The sequence below is a fragment of the Triturus cristatus genome, chromosome 7 (assembly GCF_964204655.1).
Source record: "Triturus cristatus chromosome 7, aTriCri1.1, whole genome shotgun sequence".
NCBI lineage: Eukaryota > Metazoa > Chordata > Amphibia > Caudata > Salamandridae > Triturus > Triturus cristatus.
Genome location: NC_140590.1, coordinates 141,853,618 through 141,875,172, shown reverse-complemented (window position 1 = coordinate 141,875,172; position 21,555 = coordinate 141,853,618). Strand labels below are relative to the sequence as shown.

The window sequence follows — 21,555 nt, the reverse complement described above, 5'->3', positions numbered from 1 at the left end:
CAGTGTGTGCCAAGCGTTCACTTTGTTGACTGTCATCAAGAACTGTCCCAGATTGGATGGAGGGTTAAAGTTGGACTTTGGACTCAAAAAACTGTGCCTGTACCGTGGGGAATTTCATCTACAAGCACTATCAACTCCTATGTACACGGTCTATTTTTTTTGTGAGCACACCAGCATTGTGTGGCTTTATTTATCAGTTTTAACAACATTGGTATCAAAATACTTCCAAAAAGTAAGCTAAGGGTTTGTGATTAAATGTACCTTCGCAAACATGATAGAGGTTATCACGCAAACCGTAGTACACAGTACAGATTCACTGGAAGTAAATTGTGTAGAAAGAATTCACGACTTTCCAGCACAATCAACAATCTTTGTTAGCAAACCAGCTTATCATGGTCAAATTTCGATTTAAAATCTCTTTGGATGTGTGATAAGAGACAAGGCAAACCTCAAGGTGGAACACAGGTCTATTCTCCAGATACAACCTAGTGCCTGAACACAAAGTCAAATCACATCACACAGTACTGAAAGGCACTAAAAACAAAACAACTGACTATCAGGTCCGAAGGAAGTGTGTGCCAAGGAGTTCAGCAACAGTTCCATGTTGGAGTCTGTCACGGCATCATGTGTCTGGTGAGGTCACAACTTGCAAGTCCACTCTGTAGATGACATAGAAAAGTACCCTGGTAAGAAAAAACATAGAATAGAGCCAGGAAATCAGGAATACGGTAGCCCAATTCTGCTAATTATGACATCAAAATTACAAAAAATGTAATTGTGAACACTAGCTAGGCTTCACGGTAACACTGTACATGTTAATCTGCCCAGTTCAAAGACCCATCTTAGAAAAAACCTCAGGACAATAATCAGACACTCACAAGTATACATACACATTGTCCACCAGCAACACAGCAACAAACAATTGAGGTTAGTCACCTCCTCTCATTGCATACTTACAGTCATGTGAAAAAGTTGTGGATAAGCTGTTGTCTCAAATCCATGCCATCATCATCATCATAACTGTCATCATGGCCCAGTCCTGGATCCTCCCTTGGTGGCACCTGCTGGTCTCCGTCGTCCACTATCCGAGGTATACCCTTACATATTGCCATGTTGTGTAGCATGCAACAAGCCGCAATGATCTGGCACACCTTTAATAGGGGATATTGGAGGGCTCCTCCCTTCCTATCCTGACAGTGGAATCTGGTCTTCAGGAAGCCTAAAGTCTGCTCCACTATCCGCCTGGTCTGGCCTTGGCCCTCATTAAAGTGCACTTCTACTGGGGTGACTGGGTTGGGGAGACTCCTTCATTGAACACAGAAAATACTTCAGTTGTCTGACAACAGATCACTATATGACATACAACCAGCACACACTGCGACATACACATACAACATCACCTACCAACAAGCCAGGCCCGGTCACGTTGCAGTTGACTCATCAAATGTGGGATGACCCTGTTTCGCAGGATGTATGCGTCATATGAAAAGCCAGGGAAACTGGCACAGATTTGTGAGATGCACATGTGAGCCAAACACACTGCCTGGACATTGATGGAGTGGTAACGCAAAATGTGTGCCATCAATAGATCCAATGACATGGGGTATTCGTCCTAAGGCATAGAAATCACCCTTGATGTCAGACAGCTCTCCAGGTTTAGAAAACTTGATGTAGTGGTCCGGGTAATGGAGCAATGCCTGCAACGCATCCCGAAGGACATTGCTGAACATGTGGTTGGACATTCCCCCCGATGTTGCCACTGTGTACTAAAATGTTCCTGTGGCAAAGAAAAGCAATGCTTCCATCACTTTCACCTTGGGGGTCAGTGCTGTTGGATAAGTGCGACCAGCCCGCAAATGAGGTGACAACTGCTGGCACAACTCATCCATTTTTGCCCTTGTGAAACAATATTTCTTGATGATGTCCTGTTCTTCCATTGTTTGTAGGTCTGGAAAGGGCCTGTACACTGGAGGCTGTCTGCGATACCTATGTGTAGAGTGTAAACACAGTTGGTGTTAGTGCACAATGTCCCAAGCAATATGCACTTCAACAAACTGCAAATCAAAAATGACCACATCTAAAACTGGTTGTCAATGGAAATACACATTTCAACGAATGAGGTTGTCCTCACATACATATCACAGCATACTGACCCTTGGTGAACATGTTTCCAAGGTATGGTGACACAGCAATTAGAGTGCAGTAGTGTAAACTTTACTAGTGTCTGTCACTGTTCATGTAAAGCAAACATGACAGACTCCACAACTCACAACCAAATAAGCCTAGCAATAGTTTTGTGAGAACAATCACAAGGGACACCACATACACACAGCGTCTCACAAAGGAAATCCTGCACACTGCTGTCACAGGGTGGACACTGTCATCTTGTCATTAATGCCAGTCAGTCAGTCAAAGTTATTTTATTCGGTTCATAGCAAAAACCATAAAAGTACGACGAACATAAAACAATACAACCATTGTAAAAACATTTGACATAAAATTACAAACGTATTAAAAAACAAATAGGTTTTTAGTCAAAATTCAGAAATGATATACACTATAACCATGTGATCTTTTTCCTCAATCTCATTGATATTACTAAAAAAGTGGCTATGTTAAATATCTCCCATGGAGAACCCAACATCTGAAGGTACATGAGTGCTGGTTTTACCTGTCTAAAACCTTTATTTTTTAATAAAGGAAAAATGTATTTTTTACGGATTAAAGACAGGTGGCTACAGAAGAAGATAAAGTGCGTTGTATCTTTTATGGAAAATCTGTCGCACGAACAGATCCCCAAATCCTTCTCCTTGGTCCAACCAGGAGAATCAGTAAGTAAGAGATGGAATTTGTTCATTCTGAACCTAATTAATAAAAAACGGTGGTTCATCTTGTTAACAATACCCAAGTAAGGCTCTAAATGGTTAGATGTAGTAATCAACTGATGTGCCTTTACAGTGGGTTTGAGTAATTCCCTTTCTTCCCTTATTAACATAGCCCTCTGTTTATAGGTGACTTTAGCCCATTTTAAATCCCCCTTTACTATAATGCTTGGATTTTCAAATAACTCAGGTCGACCCAGGTACCTGGCTAGATATTTAATATGGTTCAACCACGGGATAGTTTTGCCATACTCTAAAGATAGGCAGTCTTTTAAAATTTCGTGATTCAGTTCTAGTTCAGGATTTAGCCAAATTGAAATCCATTTCAGGAGTGGGGCAATAGCTATGCGATCAGTTAAGTAGTCAATCCCACACTCTTGGTGGACAATATAGCCCGATGTTGAACAGGGGAGGGATAATAAAGATTTTAAGAATCTATTTTCTACAACCTGCAGATCGGAGATATTTTTAAATCCCCACAAATCAGCACCATATAATGCAATGGAGGTGCATTTGGCTACGTAAATGTTCAACATGGCTTGCATGGGCTTCACCCCCAATTTGCGTCCAAACTCCAAAACAGCAAGTGTGGCCCTAGCAAAAGCATTGCGTTTGGCAGCTAATTGTGGGGCCCAGGTGGACTTGTCATCAAAAATGACACCTAAATAAGGGAATCTCGTGACCCGTGATAAAACATGACCTTCGCAAAACATAGTCTTTACTTTCTTTGATTTGGTACCCACAATCATCACATGGGATTTGGAGAAATTCACTCCAAGGTCAAGTGCAATCATGAATTTTGCAAAAGAATCTAAAAGATTTTGGAGCTAAGAGCGCGGCATCGTCAGCATACAATAATGCTGGAATGGCGAATTTGCCTGCCCTGGGAATGTCCTTGCATGACTTAGTTAATGTAGAACCCAAATCATTAATATATAGTGTAAAAAGCAGGGGGGCTAAAATGCATCCTTGCCTAACGCCGTTAGTGATTCCTATCTTATCCGTGGAATTGCCAAGACGGTCATATCTGACCGTGGCGGTGAGGTCTCTATGCAAATCCGCTAGGAAATAAACAATATTAGCATCTATTCCACATTTAAGTAGTAACCCCCACAATTTTGAACGATTCACTCGGTCAAACGCCGAGGACAAGTCCATAAAGGCCAGATACAAGGCCCCTTTTTTTGCAATGGTATACTTGCCTATTAAAAGTTGAAGGTTCAGGCTCTGGTCTATGGTCCCGCGGCCCTTACGAAACCCATATTGTAGACACGAGAGAGTAGCTGTGTCTTCTAACCAATCAGTTAGTCTGCCCAGGACCACACGCCCCAGAACCTTCACAGCTGAATCAATGAGGGAGATAGGCCGATAGCAACTGGGGTCCCCCCTGTTGCCTTTCTTAAAAATGGGTATGATCACTGATTCGGACCAGGTATCCGGAATCCCAGCGACACATACCCGGTTAAAAACGTTGGTTAGAACTATAGACCAAGTCTCAGGATCAGATTTGAAGAGGTCCGCTGGTACACCATCGGGGCCGGGGGCCTTATGACTTGTCATTTTGCCGATGGCCTCAACCACCTCTGTCTTAGAGACTAATAAAGTATATGGGTTCACAATAGTGGAAGAGATACTCAATTCACCACAAGTGCCCATTTCATAGACTGATTTAAAATGAGAGTGCCACGATTGTTTCCCGATGCCGCAGTCTAGTTGATCATTACCTGTATCACAAAAGAAGGGTTTATTAACCACTGACCAAAACTTTGCACTATTTCTTATAACATCCACACAGGAAAGTTCTTCCCATGCTTCCTCCCTGATCGTCTTTTTCCTGGCATCCAAAGTTTTCTTGTATTCTTTTCTCAACCCCGAGACCAAGATCCTGTTTACTGGCTTAGCTTTCAAGGCGGCCTTTAGCTTTCTGTTAGCGGTTGAACAGCTTTTATCAAACCAGCCTAGCTCGGCCTTATCCTTATGTTTTCCAGGACAGCTCAAATCTGCTAAGATCTGACTGCAGATAGCTGAATATGCTGCTAGAACCTCATCATCCCCTGCTTCGAGGTCCGAGCACGTATTTAACTCAGCTCCTACCTTACTTTTTAAGTTGTTGTAAAAGTCGCCTGGAATTACTATGCTCCATCTAATTCTACGATCCTGATCTGATGGGCGAATATCGGATTTATCCACTGTTGTTGGAAGTTTAACAGGTTTTTTAAGAAGGTGCCAAAGACTAAGGGTCACGGGGTTATGGTCACTAAAATGGGTCCAGGTCGTCATGTAATTTTTAATATTAACCCCAAAAGCAGAACTAACAAAAATATAATCAATGACTGAGTCTTTCCCAGTTCCTTTAAAAGTGGGGATAATTTCGCCCTCCATAGACGGGAGAAACAAACCGTGGTCTGCCAAAATAGATTCGAGAAGATCTCCCGCCACTGTATGTTCGAAATGTGCAGCCCTTGATTCGATCGGTCCCAAAGGATCCGAGGAGAAACATTGAAGTGGACAGCCATGGATGTTAAAATCACCCATCACTATAGTGAGGCAATTCTTACTGTTAAGTTTATTAGTCTCCTTGTGATCAGCTAAAAAACTGTTTAATGCGGCCAGGTGATCGGTCGTGGCAACTCTATCATATGAGTTATAAAAATTAATTACCAAAAAATCAGATCCCTCATTCATCAAGATAAAAATAGCCAAGCAATTTGACGAGCCCGTTTCTAGTTGAGAGAATGAACCAGGTATAGATGCTGAAATTAAAGTAACCAGCCCACCCTTCGCCCTCCCAGAACTAGTCGGGGTGGCAGATACGAAAAAACTCTCATACCCGTCAATATACAACGTGTCCTCTGTGTCCCATGTCTCTTGCAAACCAATAATATCACCCGAACTAATTAGATCTCTCCAAGCAGGATCATCTAATTTACATTTTTAGACCAGCTATATTCCAGGAGATCAATTCAGAGGAAAGACCCGGTGATTCCAGATTTGGGCCTACTAAAATGGAAACATGATTTGGAAGTTTCACAGCTAGAGGGACAGGAACTTGTGTATCAGGGGTAATAATTTGATCACAAGTCTTTAGTCACTCAATTTCTTCCAGATTGGAAAAGACATCAAATCTATTAGAGACAGGGACAGCAAAGTTGTTGATAGGACCGAGTCTATTTGGTTGGATAGAAAGCGTTGATCTGATGTGGGATGGAGGATAAAAGAAACCCAAGGGGAGAATATTCACGTAGTCTTTATGGATTCTCACAGACCCTGCCTGTCTTAAAATATCATTTACCAGCCCTGGGGATCTAAAGCTTATAACAATACAGTCACCCTCTAGATGTTTAGCAGTCTTTCCAACCCATGGTACCCTTCTGATCATCATGAAATGCTTATTGAGATGATGACCCAGAACCGTTTTATTAGACAAGTGGTGAAGAGCCTTATTTTTCAGAGAGGTCCAATGTTCCTTTTTATCACGCTCCAGTTTGGGCACATTGGCTAGGATTATGGTGTAGGGGCATGCCTCAGCCGGTAAATGTAAGGAAAAATCCCCTCCTTGCTGAGGTGCAGGAAAATATGGGCCCCCCTCCTTAGTCTGCATTTGCCCTTCCTTTCCTAATGTCTTGCCTAAGTTGTCTTTAGCTGGTTGGAAAGTATTAGATCCTGAGCAGTTGGACACTACAGGAAGGACTGGTTGTTGTGAGGGAGTAATCATGGAACTCAACAAGTTATCTACAGAAGCCGTAATTGTACTTAATGTATCCCCTACTACAATATTTGAGCCTGTTTTAAGTACTTTACTACTAAGGTGAGATTCCATAATACTAATACGGTCCTCAATACGCTTCAGAGTGACTATTAGGGGCTGAATAAGTGACGTGAGATGTGCTTCCATAATTGTAACAATACTAGACATAAGTGTCTCCCTGCTCTGGTCCACACCTACGTTGGGACTAACACGCCTACTCTCACTAGAATCTGCCCTATCTAAGTGAAGAGAGCTAGAATTAACTTGCTCCGACCCAGAAACAGAGGTAATAGTCCTTGGTTGCTTTGCCTGCTTTCGATTTCCCACAGGGTTTTTATTAGCTTTTCTTTTACCCGTGACAATTTTCCCCCCATTGAACGTAGTATCATTTTTAATCCTAGACTGTCTAGTATGAATGGCCACAGGTGAAGAGGCTATACTGTCTGTACTTAAAAGTGTGATGGCGGTAGGAATGCAGTCTTCCACAATCGACTCACTAGGAATCACACGGGGATACAATACAGCCGGTGTGGCATTAGGGGAGGAAATGTCAACTGAGGGTAGCGGGATACTTAAATGTCCGGTGGGCTCAAGAGATAGTCGGCGTTCAACCAGTGCGATTTCATTCACTACGGCAGTTTCAGCCTGTTTTAAATAATTGTCCAATGTCCCCATGCCTGCAGCCCTCGTGCTTGATTTAGAGTGCCCTCTTGTCATGGCTCACACAGGTGATGGATAATTACGTAAAGAGTGCTTTGTAAAACTCACCCCAGAACGGATGACAATGAAGGTTCTAACAAGATATAAGGGGATAGTCCCAACCCGACCTCCTTCGTCCTCTGACGGCCTAAGACGGCCCGCCCTTTGCCCGGGCTTAGCCCGGCGCCCGCCCGCGCGCGTCCCGCGACGCGGGGGAAGCAGCAATCTTTTATGCGCCTCCGGGCGCTTCGATGTCGTCAGGGAGCGCCGGGGCACCTGGGAGTTGTAGTTTTCCCCGCTCCGGGCAACGCGATGAAGTGGCAGCCTTCAGCCAGCGAGGGAGCACCAACAGAGCACCAACAGAGTCAGTGGCGCAATCGGGAGGGAAAGGACGGCACCCCCGTCAAGGAGCAGGAGCAGGACAGTCCGGTGGGTTTTTCGAATTTCGCGCTTTTCCATTAATGCATTACACATACAATCACATACACAAACCATTTACTATGTAGGAGTACCATATAATGCGGTTGTCCGCTGCAGTGTGGGGCACAAAGATACACTAGAAAATCACATATCAAAGCTAAGCTTATGTGGCTGCTTAATTTCACGGTATAGTCATTCCTTGGTAAATGCATTATCCAGGATTTGAATAACACACCACCTTTCCAGTCTCACATCACACATATTGCACACTGGGTCACACTGTCCCGTAATGCAGTGACTAGGTAAAGACTGTAATAGTATTGCCCCAAAAACGCATTTTGACTGTGACCAAACCGAAGAGGCTAAATGGAGTTGTTTGTTTTCCTGATGGTATTAGCCTCCCAGTCAGTGTGCCATGTGCCCCTCAAGGTTAAATCCTTATGGGAGTGTGATCAATTCAGTTAGATGTCCTTTTCAACAGGAAAAAGCTGCCTCCAGCCATGTATTTTTACAAAAATACATTTCCAAAAGTGTCTGCCCTACTGACCGATTATTCAAAGGACGCGGTAGGCGCATCATAACCAATTTGGACGCAGTCATTGGCTGTTAGTTGTTATTGTGACAGACGTGGGTTTCGGATTGTGTCCGCATTGACTGGAAACCGACTCGGCAACCTCCCATTGACAATGTAGCAAAGTCACTCACGGTCCGATGATATTTTTTTAACCGCGCGGTAGGCGTGTCATCTGTAAGCAATGTAATGCATCGGACCGATTTGGAAAATGCAACAGACGCAGACCTATTGCTTTGGCCGCATGGAATGAAGACTGCCTCTGTGGTTTAGATATTATTCTGTTGGTTCCCTAGAGACTTCACTTGCCTAAACTGACTGCATTACTCCTGCAGCTCCCCATCTCTCTGCTGCTGTCCACATCCTCTGTTAGCTACTATGGCACGTACAGGGGGCAAGGCCCCAGTGTTCACCCAGGAGGAAAATCAAATGCTGCTGGACACCCTCCTGCCTCTGTACAGGCAGCTCAATGGAAAACCAGAGGAGTAGGTGAATGATGATCACACAGCATTGTTATATTTATGGTTCTTAGAATCATAAGAAAAATTAAGATCTTTTTGACCAAGAGCAATCTCAAGACAGTGGTGACGGCCCTCATAATGTCGCGTTTGGATCACTGCAATGGCCTATATCTTAATATCCAAAAACCACATATGAATAGGCTTCAACTAGTCCAAAACGCAGTGGCCAGATTGCTGTCTGGAATGCCGAAATTTGTTTCCATGAAATAAGAACTTAAGAAATTGCACTGGCTCCCTGTACAACAAAGAACTCGATTCAAGGCATTATGTACTGTTTTTAAGGCCATCAATGGAACTGGTCATGAGTTGCTTAGGCGCAAATTCCAATGGTATGTCCCTGGTAGAATTGTACGGTCTGCTGGAGCCAAACAAGTGCAAGTCTCCACATTTAAAAAAGTCAATTGGGGAGGTAGGAGTTTCATTCTCTGTGCCTCTAGAGCTTAGAATGAGCTTTCTTTTCATCTTAGGGATGCCCTGGATCTCCTCTCCTTTCGGAAGGGCTTGAAGACATGGCTCTTCTCTCAGTAGCATACACTCAATTCCCTGGTAACCAGTACTAAGTGCCACGAGGCCCCAGGATAACCGCGTGCTCTACAAGTGCAATTAACATAACATAACATAACATTGCATGTGCAATAACCATGCACTACTAGCATTAGGAATCTCAGAGACAAGCATTTAAACTGTTTTTTTGAAAGTTTCAATGTGTGTAGATAACGGATCTGGGCAAGTCTACTGCTGTAGAAGTGTATGTACTGGTGTAAACATCTTATCACTGTTCTAATGAGATAGTGTCATCATTGAACACAGGAGAACTGCACATAATGCCACTTGGCTACCATTTAGACATTGTTGCCAATCTGACCATGACCTAAGTGTACCAGTTTTGGACTCAGAAACATATTGCATGTGAACTAAGGGTCTGTCATCATGGCATCCTTACATTTCAACTCCCATCAGAAGGCCAAGCTGTGGAGGATCATCGCCCGGAAGGTGTGCTCCATGGGGGTCTCCAATCGGCGCAGTTACCATTGTCGCAAACGGTGGCAGGACCTGAGAGGCTGGACGAAAAAGATTGCAGAAGTCCAGCTAGGCCTGTCACCTCCATGCTAGAGGGGCACGAGCCGAACCCTGACCCCCTCACATGCTCCCCATCCTAGCGGTGGTCTTCCGTGACCTGGATGGGAAGTTGAAAATCAGACAGCAGCAAGGAGGGGGTGAGTATGTGCATTTTTGCACAACCTTGCTAACCATGCATGTTGAAATATCTTAGCCTGCTGGCCTTTTTACATATTGTAAGACACCCAAAACCACTGTTCAGTAGTAAAAGATGCATATGCACAAGGATAAGTAGATGCCTGGTTATGCTCCTTTTATCTGGAATCAGTGAGGATAATATGTTCTGGGTAGTGGGAGTAGTGCCATGCTCATGTGATCTGAAACACATTACAACAACATGTGCATGGAGATAGCCTTCAAGAATATTGAGATTGCTCAACATGTGTCAGCACATTGACTAATTTCTGAACTGTTCTCTGTGTGGTCACACCAAATCTGTGAAGTATGGTGTTGTTGGGACACTCAAGTATAAAAGTCTATGCTATACATCCAGGTAGCAGGTGATGTCTATGTTGAGACCTTGGTGAGTTTTGATTGGTCAGTGTGCCAATGTTAGGTCCCAGTCCTGTTGCTCAGTGTATACCAATGTATCCCATGGCCTTATCACAGGCTTGCTAACTCAGGTCACCTGTCACATGCCTTTCACAAGATTGGGTATAAGATTCCATTCTCTCTATTCCAAATAGTGAGTCCATGTGTCTGACTCTGTAATGGTGACGACACATTCCATTCTGTTGCAAACAAAGGTGGTCGCTGCATCACTGTTAGATTCAGAAATGTCACATGTACATCATTTGGAAGCATTTGAACAAAATGAGATGGCAAGCACGAGCAATTTAAGCTTTATATAGTGTGCACGATGGCAAAAAGAAGTGAGGGACATTCAGACTTGGCCTCTACAAATGTGGACTTCTGCAGTCTGGACAGAATGGTACACAGTGTTGATGAAACTTTTTTTAAAATATGTTAATTACTAATAGTATGTACAGAAGATGCACCCAGACGGCTCAGTGGCATAGTGATCCACCTGAATCATTGTGAAGATGCAGTCATTGGACTTGGTAGTAAGTAGAGCATTGTTCACATGTGAAACTGGTGATGTGTTTCCAATGTGCACAACATTATGAGCCATCTTCCTAACACTGTGCATAGATGGCACAAGACTGTGGGCCACGTACCTCTCACCTTAGCTATGCCTACTACCTTGGTGTCTCCACAATAAGAGTTAGATGTGTGACCAGACAGGAAATAACTAAAGCTAAAGGGCAAATGAGCACATTCATTGTTATCTGTGTGATATGACTTATGCAATGACTATGCCAGCTTGGTATATGACAATAAAGTTATATGACTGGTAACATTAGACCCAATGGTTTCCAAATTGATGACTAGGGATAGCAGAAGGGATATTATGTATCAATTCAATTCTATGACTCCTATTCCCATTGTGAGGTCTAAACTCCCTTGCCTTAGATGAGACAGGTATGTCACGACACAAGGCCTTCAGTAACGAAGGACAATACATGAGCTGGTACATAGTGAAGTAGTTGACATTGTGGTTGTGGCTTTTGATATTGATACACCCAATGTCGCTGACAACATCATGCGTGAGGGTGCATAGGTTAACTGTTATACTAACCAGTGGCATTTACGGAACTGTATAAAAAATAATTGCACAAGTCCAATTGATGTAGTTGGTTGATCTGTGAAGATTTGTGATGATACGTATGTGTCAAGAACATATGGACGACTCATTTGATTTTTTTTCCTTCTTCTTCACAGCATCAGAAACAGCCAGCAGAGGAGGCAGCACCAAGGACTAAGAGGAAGCAGCTCACCAGACTGGTTCCAGTGCTGAGTCTGAGCAGGAGGGAACCAATGGCACAGAGAGTGAGGGGAGCTTCACTGAGGGCACGTCAGACAGAACATCGGTTGGATCCCCAACCAGTTCAAGCTCCAGTGAGGACTCCCATGTGGTGATGGATGACCCAAGGCTGAATCCTCTGCATCCGAGTCCACCACCACCCCTACCATCTCCACCCTTCCAGCTGCTCCCCAGTCCACTGTCCGTGGTCACCCCCCATAGAAGGGGAGGCGTCTCCTTCGTGCGAGACACCTCACCCCCTGCCCTTGTCTGCCCTGGCGCCTTGAATGTGGAGGCCATAGACACCCTGAGGCAGATCTCTGTGGGGCAGAAAGCAGTGCTGAATGTCCTCCAGGTGTATACCAATCATGTAACACAAATGGTATCCTTCCTGGAGGGCATTTACTCTGACATGTCTGCCCTACAGAGATCAAATCAGGCTCTGATCTCCACACTGACGGCAGCAGTGTCCCAGCTCCAGCTAACCCATCCCATCCTGCCTCTTCTCCATCCACAGTCTCAACTCCCCTCCCTGACTCAAGCGTACGCAAACATACACATGCATCCACATCAACAGCCACACGCAGCACTCAAACACATAGACACAAGGGCAAACACACATGCACGCACACTCACAAGACAGATAGCACACTCACCACCACAGTAATACTACCAAACACCACACATGCATCCACAGACACGCCGCAGACCTCACAACCCTCTCCCTTCACAACCACTGCCCTTGCCTCTCCTCTTACCCCCTCTGACCAGACACACCACCTCTTTGCCCTTGACCTTTTCCCTACCCAAACCTACCAAACCCCTCCTAAGAAGAAGACATCCACCCCAAGGCCCTGCCATCTCCATCTGACCACTCTCCCGCCCACTAAAAGAAAATAGAAGCTCCAAATCCCACCCCAAAAGAAAATCCCCCCAGTCTCCCATGTCACAACCGCCTCTAGAAACCCATACATCCCCATCCCAGCCCAGTACCTCTACACCCAAAACATCCTGCCCCAAAAAGCCACCTGCCCTCTCTATTCCCATACATACCATTTCCCATTACCGCATCCCCAAACTTGTAAAGCCTAGCCCTTCCCACCCTCCATCTAGCCCATCCCACCCTCCATCTAGCCCTCCTACTGCAGTTGACCCACCCCCATTCATCAGACCCTCCCACTGCAGTTGACCCCCTCTATCTGACTCTCCCACTCTAGTTGACCCATCCCCCTCATCTGACCTTACCACTGCAGTTGTCCCACCACCCCCTCCTGATTCCATCCCTCTCAAAATCCAACCCAGTCCTCCCTAGTTTTGTCCCTTTGTTGCCTGGCCTGCCCCCTAGATGCCTCTTTTGTGGGAGGTGTCCCTTTGCAGGAGAAGTGCAGGCAAGCTAATAAGGCCATAATATTTGTGGACCATTGAAGCCATGGACTTTATTGGACTCACCATTTGCCTTTTTCTTAGGTCACTATCACACTTATTTTGCTGAATAAAGCATTTTCTCTTTATTTTTTCATATTTCTGCATCCTCAAAATGGATTTCTAGTTAGCTGTCATTCATGTGTAATTAGTGATGTAAGTATACAATGATGTTAGTATAGCATGGATTGCATATGTTCCATGGAGTACATGCACTTGGCTAGTATGTATCCTAGATTTGTGTGCCTACTTTGGCTAGATGCCAATGTTGTGAGATCAAAAAGGACTAGTCTATTTGTGAATTTACATAGACTCAAGATTGTAAGGCAGGGTACAAACCATTTTGTTTGTTCCTGAAGCCCTCACCCACCAACCTAGTTGGTGGCATGCTTCATCATCGGCCCCACCCAGTGACACCGAGTGTGTCCCGGGTGTGCTTCGATGCCTGGATATAGCGGAGCAGGTATGTATCTGAGTGTGCAGTGTAGTGACTTGAAGGTGATGATTTAAAAGCTATGCAGGGATCCCAGTACCCGAGGGTAAATTGTATTTTAATAACTGGGTCACTGCTAGCATTAAAAAAGGCTGTTGGATGTTATAGGAATGTTAATTAGGGTTTCCTACATCCAGGTGTGGTCTACATGTTTCAGCCAGGCCTTTATGATTAAAACTGGCTTCCCTCAGGACCAAAGTGTGTAGGTGCAAATTACTTAGATTTAAGTGATTGTGTAATTTTGAGAAATGTGTAGCACTCGCTAAGGTGCTTTGCATGTTAAAAGGGGATTCCCTCTTAGAGTATTAGTTGGCTTGTTGCCAAACATGCCCCATGGAGTTGTCCGGCAGAGGAATCGACCGATACTTTCGGTCAGTGTCTGCGTTGAGCCTCCAGTCGTCTCTGCGGCCACCGTTGTAAGCCAATTTTAATCATAAAGGCCTGGCTGAAACATGTAGACCACACCTGGATGTAGGAAACCCTAATTAACATTCCTATAACATCCAACAGCCTTTTTTAATGCTAGCAGTGACCCAGTTATTAAAATATAATTTACCCTCGGGTACTGGGATCCCTGCATAGCTTTTAAATCTTCACCTTCATGTCACTACACTGCACACTCAGATACATACCTGCTCCGCTGTATACAGGCGTCGAAGCACACCCGGGACACACTCGGTGTCACTGGGTGGGCCCGATGATGAAGCATGCCACCAACTAGGTTGGTGGGTGAGGGCTTCATGAACAAACTAAATAGTTTGTACCCTACCTTACAGTCTTGAGTCTATGTAAATTCACAAATAGGCTAGTCCTTTTTGATCTCACATATAAACCCCGGAGATACGGACTAGCTACCTAGTCCTCTCTCTCTCCTTTGATAGTGATATAGATGCCAATGTTAACATTGGTTTGGTCTATGAGTGTGACATGAAGTCACAAAGTTGTGTTTAGGAAAACACAGTTCCACATGGTTCATGCTTTCAGATGTCAACATAGTGCAAGTGTCGCAAAGTACAACAGTTTAGGAGAAGCATGATGCATATGTTTGTACTGGGCTGAAAGACAACTGTCTCATCAATACACCTGGATACATATGGACTTTGACTACATGGTAGTGACTGTGGACACACCCATGTACACAAAGTAATGGTACAATACTTGTATGTGACTTGATAGTGGTGGACCCATGTCTACGTCTTCTATAGATCTGGTAGACTAGTGCCAATGACAACCTTGCCACAGGTGGCATGCCATTGTATGCCAATACCCTTTAAGGCTGTGGACCCATATGATACATTTCCTGTGCCCTTGGTGAGTGTAAGGTAGGCATTATTCTGACAGTGTCCCGACCCTGTTGCCTCCCATGACTCCACTTTCTGCAGATATTCTTGTTAGCCAATGTGTCTGTGGTCTGTATTGTCCAGGGCCTGTACAATGAGATGTTAGTCATTCCAACTTGCTTTTGTTTGGGGACATCATATGGATAGTGTGTGTCCAGCACATGTCTCAGTAAGTTACAGTGTTTTACAGTTCTTACAGAGACACAGTTGTAGGTGTATACAGCGTATGGTGCATGAATGGTTGTCACACAATTAGAATGCTAGTGATGACATGCGGTGATTGTAGAGTTGTACAGTGCCTAGCATTGTAATGTGCGTCTCCTTGTGGCCTTGTGCCACAGTTAGAGTGTGAAAGTTTGGCCATTTCACAATTTAGGGAAATGGACTTCGGCCACATCATGCTCATGTGATGTTCCTTTGAATTCTGTATTGGGGCACACATAGCTGTGCATTTGCTCCTACAGCCATATATTTGATGCACCAGACCAGAGTATGTTAAGCAGAGGTATGGGAATGTATGGTCTATCCTAGGCTGATGTTAGTTGCAATATGTTGTCCAAGCTTTTCAATGAGTATTTGTGCAAAAAGTGACTTTGAGTGTGTCTACATGGCCAGAGAGAATGTGTGACAAGCTAACTGTAAACAAGACACAATGCGTGATACTTGAGACTTGTGGTTTTGTTGTTTGTTCAACTTGTTTTTTGCATTGTGATAAGCTTTATTTTGTTGCTTCAATGAAACCTACTGTGTATCTTGGTTTGACAAGGGTATGTTTGTGTGTTGTTATAGGGATATGTATCATGAGTATGTGTCTACCTTATCCACCCAACTGAGCAACTTGCTAGTGCATTTCAAATATGGACACAAGATCTAAATGCTGTTGTTTCAGGCATATGTTTCAGAGATGGGATATGAAATGCCTAACATTATACCTAAGATGGCAGACAGTTTGTATTTGCCAAAGGCTGTAATAGTCATACCAGTTACGTGACACACATGTGACTTAGCTACATATGGATTAGGAGTTGTCACAATAATGTCAGGAGTGTATTGTGCTTGTTGTGTCCAAGATTTTAATCTACCTGTTCTGGGACAAAGCTGGGTGCTGCATGGTCTTTGTGTGACATTAATGTTTCAGACATTTAGGCAAGGTCTATTCATTTCAATTGGTATTTTTTGTGTCCATCTAATTGTCTGGTTAAGAATGCTAGGCTATGTCAAGTCCTGTTAGTACATTCTGAGTGAATGTGATTTGAGTGTGCTTGGTCATCCATTGCCCATTTTAGTCCCCTGATGTGACACAGCTGCTGAAGGTGAAGCTTTAAAGCATGACAATGCACCACAACTATTTCCTTTTTTTCTCAGTTCATGCAAGCAGCCTGAACCTCAGTTGTTGGTAAAATGAGTGGTGGGGAGTGGATTTAGTTAAGGGTGGATTCTGTGTGCCAGTCCAGGATCACGCTGCCCATGGTTAGCTGCCCAGGGCCTCACAAATGCTAATGACTACAGAGCCCAGCAATAAAGCACTGCCTTTAGTGTGCTATCACTGTTATGAGCTACAAGTGGACAGATCCCTCCCTTGGGTTTACATCCATAGTGCATCAGGGTGATGCAGAATCAACACACAACACCCCTCACCTGGGACACTTAAGAATGGCCTCAGATGTCAATGTGTTAGGCACAAACACACCTTCCATTTATGGCCTGGAATGTTGATTTTTAAAACTGCATTGGTTTTCAAGCCACACTTGCCTTGTGGTCACCCCTCACACACAGCGTACAGAATGCATCATCTTCATTAGGGCATGTGGCTACATCACTTGTGAGTGCTACGTATGTGACTGCAACCTGCCCCTGCCTGAATGAACATCAGGGAACTCTATGGTATGCCCACTAATCCTATGGTTTGCCCCCACATCTGATGTCTGACAAGCATAATGTAATCATGGCACTGCTCAACAGAGATGAGTGATGAGTGAGAAGAGTGGAGAATGGTTGAGAGTTGGGTTTTTTGCACACTTTTCCCCTGACAATTTCTTTGTCTGTACAAGCTAGGACTTTGCAATTTTAACCGCACATCATTTGTAGTTGAGCATATGATTTGTCTGTATGCTGTCATTTGTACATAGATGACAATGGAGTACCGTTGAGCTATGTTTCATGCTGACCAAGATCACACAGAGATGAACTAGGAGTGCTGTTATATCTAATGGATTGCCCTGTACTATATGTGGTAAGGTGAGTGGACTGTGAGTGTACAGAAGTGTTGTGAGCCAGTCTGCTGTGACAGGAGTCTGTGTTACACCCATGCACTAAGTTGACAGACAGGGGAGGAGGTGGATCTTGGAATGTGAGGCCTAGCTGCAGATCTGTTTTGCAATGTTAATGTTGCATGGGCTGAGCTAGTTTAACAAGGGTAGAGGTTAGAGAGACTTGTGTTTCCATTTTGTAAATGGTGTGGAGCCTCATACTTAATGGGAGCAGGCCAGGTTAGGATTTTTATGAGAGTGGAAGGTAGGAATTAAGGTCAAAGGCAGTTCTTGTATAGGAGACGTGAAGTATTCTCATTCTTACAATGTAGATTTTTAGAAATGCTTGGGTGTGGGAATCAGAGTGTGGGACCTTGTAAGACTGGTTAAAGCCTGGGCAAGGTATGCTAGGAATAGGTAGATGTGATTGAGGTAGAACCAAGTAGACAAGGTTGGAGTCTGACAGGAGATGAGAGCTCGAGTCTGTGGCACTATGGTGAGAGGTGACTGTGACAGGGCAGTGTCATTGATAAAGGTAGATGTTAAATTGCGGAAGTCAATAGAGGTATGGGGCATGGAACTGAGATGTGGATGTGACAGGGCCACAGTGAGACAAGCTTAAACGTGTTATTTGTAACAAAGTGGATACATGTAGGTCAAGGGTATACACCAGTTGTGTAAGTTATGGTGCTGTATGGTGAGATGTGAGGTGTTGTCCAGTTCATGTATGTTGTGTTTGAATCTGTGGATGCAGTAGTTTGTGAAATGACTATCAGTAGAACTTAAGCAGAGTATGGTGAGTGAATGGTGAGATGCGAATGAATGAGGACATATTCATTGAGCAATGCAAGTGTCTGGGTGAGAGAAGTGGTGAGGTGTTAAGTGTGAATGTCCGAGTTGGATGTGATTCTGCACATTGTGATAAAAATGCAGTACAAGACATTAGTGAGGGTCCAAATGCTGATAACAGGTGTACATTTGACATGATGCGTTTAACGTCTGCTGAGGAGGTGATGAGTACAGTACATTGTGTACATAGTATGAATGGGAGAGGTGTTGTGTACATAGTGATGAAGAGTGGTGTTGCGAATGTAGGTGTGGATGTAAGAGGGGCAGCACCAGTAGGAGATTGTGAGAGTCTGGGTAGAAGATAGTGTACAAGGGTGGAGCTTGGAGGGCAAAAATGGTTTTCAGGATAGCTGTACCAGAGGATGATTATGAGGATCTTGTGTATTTTAGATAGGTTGAGAGATGAGCATATACTTTGAGGTGGATGTGAGAGGGGTCAGACCAGCACGAGTAGAGATTATGCAGGCCAAGAGGAATGTTGAAATATACAAATGTGGAGATTAGGTGGATGTAAGTATGAAAAAACAGTTGCCTAATGAAAGTTGAGGATGAAGTATGTGTTAGCTGCAGCTTGCTGTCTGTTACATATTGTTCATGACAGTTTGTTCAAAAGGCCTCTAGGAGAACACTGGTGTTGGAGCCGGCCTCGTGGCGTGGTCCTGTTCCCCCTCGCTAAGCCGCACGAGGTCCCATGCACCTCGGGGCTCCTCCATTTTTGATTGTACGTGACTCTACGTAACCACCTACGTGACCCTGCTCCACCCGGCCTCGGTCCCAGCGAGGCCCGACATCGAGGCGCCAACCCCTGGCCAGGGGGATACCACGTGGACCCTTCCCACTCCCGGCGGAGGGCAGTATCGATGGGACCCCCAACCGTCCTTCCACACCTAGGTGCGATCTCCCCACAGCTCTCTGGGGCCTGGCGCCTCTCCTGCTGGCCGTCTGGCCACTCCCAACCCGGCCTCTCCGCCCCCCCGGGCGCAAGGGTCCGGACATCAAAGGGCTCCAGACCTATAACTGGGGCGACCCGGCAACAAGACGGCAGTTGTATCCCGGAGTCAAGAGCCCTGCTGATCGGATCGCGGCTGACCCCACGGAGAAAGACTCATCCTGAAACCACACTCTGAGCCCTGCTGACGACGTCGCGGCTCCATCGTGCTTAAAGACCTTCACGAACCTTTGGGGCCCTGCTGACGCTGTCGCGGCCCGACCTTGTTGAACTTACCATCAGAGCCCAGCTGACCTCGTCGCGGCTCGACCGAAGCGGACCTACCACCGGAGCCCTGCTGACTGTGTCGCGGCTCGACCCAAGCGGAACTACTTCCCAAGCCCTGCAGACACCGTCGCGGCTCCCCACGTCCGAGCTGCTTTGAGACCAGCACGCAAGGTCTGTCGCAGAGCCTCTCCGTACCAGGCTGGTACTAAGACTGTCCCGCTACCCTGTCCCTACAAAGACATTGAGACTCTTTCTGGATCACTCGATCCCGCTGTAAATATATTGAATGTGCTACCCTTGATAAAGTCCTGAGATAAGCAACTGATACGAAGTCCTGTGTGGTGGTGTTACTGGGCCTAGTACGATCACAGGAGAAGGACCTCTCCTAGGAGGCTTCTCAGCGGCGCTCGGCAATAACTTCGCGGTAGGAAGGTACCCCGGAGTAGTCTCCCTGACCCCCCGGTGGTCCTCCCTCCAACATTTGGTGGCCAGCGACGGGATCCGACCCAGACGCGATCGTACAGACAAGTAACGCACCCACTACCTAACCAGACGGAAAGAAGGGAACCATGAACGGCCAAGAAGCAACCGTGGCCGCAACCTTCCAGCTGGAAAGGCTGGAAGAATACACCCACAAAGAACTGAAACAATTCTGCAAGGACAAAGGGATCCCAACCACAGGATTGGGCACCAAGGAAGAAATGCAGAAAGCCCTGAAAGCCAGGGCAGAATCCGAGACCACTCCACCCCGAGCCGAAGGGACCTCGGCCCGGGACGGAAACCTGCCACCGACCATAACCCTGACAGATGGGGGACGAAGCACCCCGGAAGCCGGCCTATCCCACGAAGAGATGCAAGAACGGGAGAGGGTCCGGACACACGAAATGGACCTCGCACGACTCCGGCTGGACGGTGAACTCCTGCTGGCGGAGAAGAAACTAGCCTTGGAGCAACTACGGCTGCAGGAGGAAATCGAAGAAAAGAAACGGCATCGAGAACTAGAAGTGAGGTTCCGTGTGGGACGGAACGACACTTTTTGGGTGATGACGAATATGGGTGAGTTGGGTATCTACGAACCACAAATGACGAGTATAGTGGGTGTACGCAGTTTCGCTACGCAACCACGTATGGTTCGTTTGATTTTTGGGTTTGTTCATCTGACCCCTCGGGTTCCATTTTAGATACGGCATCCATTTTGTCTCTTGCCCTCAAGTAGCCAGCGAACGGACTTCGTCCGCTTCGTGACCCCGGGACTCCCAAGCTTACACGAGGGACATGTGTTCTTTGGAGTATGACTTTTATGACGAGGGGAACGACACGACGAAGGCAGATGGCCCCGCTCAAGGCTCATCTTGCCGTGCCGGTCTATTGTTTCAGCCATGCATACATTAGACATGGTGTCTCTGATCCCGTTATCAAGTTCCCTTTATTACTCCTAACACTCTTCTCTAATCTGTTGTGCATCCTTGTCCTTTCTTTGCATCTGTTCTTGTCCCTTCTCCTAATGTGTTTATGGTCAGGATGGAATGTGTTTTATTGCAGAGAAGATATGTTTTTATAGTTGGGAACTGGCAATACTGTTGTAATTATGTTCCGGCCTCCTGAAACATGAACGCGACCCTTTTGAAGTTTATTATGGGAACTGAGTTGTAATCTTTGTTCACTATACTGTTCTATGGGAAAAACGTGTATAAAAGGAGCGATCCACTTTTGCAAATTGAAGCAGTCTCCGAGAACCTACACGCTGTGTACTTCTTGTGACCTCTGTATCCCTGCAGTTAATAAACGCTGATCTCTGACGTCGCTGGAAGTGTCCCGTGTCTCTGTGTTTGGTACGCCAGAACAGGTAACCCGCGAAGGTTTCAGGTGTTGTTCCCTGGCACCGCTGGGTCTTAGAAAAACCCAGTCCTTCAGTTGGCGCCCAATGTGGGGCGACATCAGCGGTACCGGTCCAAAGCCCGACGATCGTGAGGAACTTCGTGTGAAATCTCCGAGGGAAGGTGCACCCCGCTTCATCGATCCAGTTGTCGAAATAAGTGGACCGACGTCTTTTCCCGCGAAGATCCCCGCCTCCTGATGGCTGCGACGGACTGATGCCCTGACTGTCGACCTGTTTTGGCGCCTGGCGTAGTCCTTTGTACGGCGAGACGATAGACGGGCCT

The 21,555-nt window shown here is 45.6% G+C and overlaps 1 long non-coding RNA gene across 1 annotated transcript in view; it reads right to left on the bottom strand.

Moving 5' to 3' along the window:
* Window positions 1-563: 563 nt before the first annotated feature.
* Window positions 564-21,555, bottom strand: part of LOC146809054 (uncharacterized) — a 58,698-nt gene continuing 37,706 nt past the window's right edge. The window contains exons 2-3 of the long non-coding RNA XR_014965520.1: window positions 1,405-1,986; window positions 564-659 (exon numbers count right to left, since the gene is read on the bottom strand). This is a non-coding gene — a long non-coding RNA (uncharacterized LOC146809054). The remainder of the gene's footprint in view (window positions 660-1,404; window positions 1,987-21,555) is intronic.